The following is a 1,551-nucleotide window of genomic DNA, read 5'->3' on the forward strand; positions in this document are numbered from 1 at the left end:
ATAGCTTTGACCCATGTGTAGTATATGCATTGATGTGTGCACTATTTCCTAATTGGGAAAATCATTACACTTTTTTCTGCCACACCTGATGTCAGGCACAGTGCACATTTAGGTTGGGAACTGTTTCCCATGCTTTTTGGGCCAGAAGAATTAATGGCTAGCATGGTGTGGTCATTGTTAATGATGATGTGTGCACTATTTCCTAATTGGGCCATTTCCTAATTAAGAAAAGTGTTACACTTTTTTCTGACACACCTGATGTCAGGCACAGTGCGCATTTAGGTTGGGAACTGTTTCCCACGCTATTTGGGCCAGAAGAGTTAATGGCTAGCATGGTGTGGTCATTGTTAATGATGATGTGCGCACTATTTCCTAATTGGGCCATTTCCTAATTAAGAAAAGTATTACACTTTTTCAGACACACCTGATGTCAGGCATAGTGCACATTTAGGTTGGGAACTGTTTCCCACGCTTTTTGGGCCAGAAGAGTTAATGGCTAGCAGGGTGTTGTCATTGTCAATGACAATGTCTGCATATTTCCCAATTGGGAAAGTCATTACATAATATCAGTTTGGTTTGTAGTGTCCGGTTTTTTCATTAGAAAATTGTATAGTGTCCGCTTTTTTCATTAGAAAATTGTGTAGTGTCCACTTTTTTATTATAACACTTTGTAGTGTCCGCTTTATTCATTAGAAAATTGTGTAGTGTCCGCTTTTTTCATTAGAAAATTGTGTAGTGTCCACTTTTTTCATTACAACACTTTGTAGTGTCCACTTTATTCATTACAAAATTGTATAGTGTCCGCTTTTTTCATTAGAAATGTGTGCAGTGTCCCCTTCTTTCATCACAAAGGTGTGTAGTGTCTGCTTTATTCATTGCAAAATTGTGTAGTGTCCACTTTATTCATTACAAAATTGTGTAGTGTCCGCTTTTTTCTTACAACACTGTGTAGTGTCCGCTTTTTTTATTAGAAAACTCTGTAGTATCCGCTTTTTTCATTACAAATGTGTGCAGTGTCCGCTTTTTTTCATTAGAAAACTGTGCAGTGTCCACTTCTTGCATTATAAAGGTGTATAGTGTCCGCTTTTTCATTAGAAGAATGTGTAGTGTCTGCTTTATTCATTACAAAATTGTGCAGTGTCTGCCTTTTTCATTAGAAATCTGTGTATTGTCCGCTTTTTTCATTACAAAATTGTGTAGTGTCCACTTTTTCATTACAAGTGTGTATGTAGTGTCTGCTTTTCTCATTAGAAAACTTTGTGGTCTGCCTTTCTGATATCTTGTCACTCCAGCAAAACAGCTCTTCATCATTTGGAATTCATACACCAGTTGTGTTTTGACTGAGCATTAAGTGTCCTAACTTTCTCCTTGAACAGCATCTGACAGTAACCCCAACAGCTGGCAAATCAATCACTGAAAGGAGATCATGTTGAGGTTGGCTATGGTCAGACATAGATGGACAGAGATGAGTCCCCAGGGAGATGCAATGAATGTTGGACAACATGACTGAAGCTGGCCAAGGGGACAATTAGGACACTTGATGCTCAGTCA

Source organism: Laccaria bicolor, genomic scaffold (genome assembly GCF_000143565.1).
Source record: "Laccaria bicolor S238N-H82 LACBIscaffold_92 genomic scaffold, whole genome shotgun sequence".
Lineage (NCBI taxonomy): Eukaryota > Fungi > Basidiomycota > Agaricomycetes > Agaricales > Hydnangiaceae > Laccaria > Laccaria bicolor.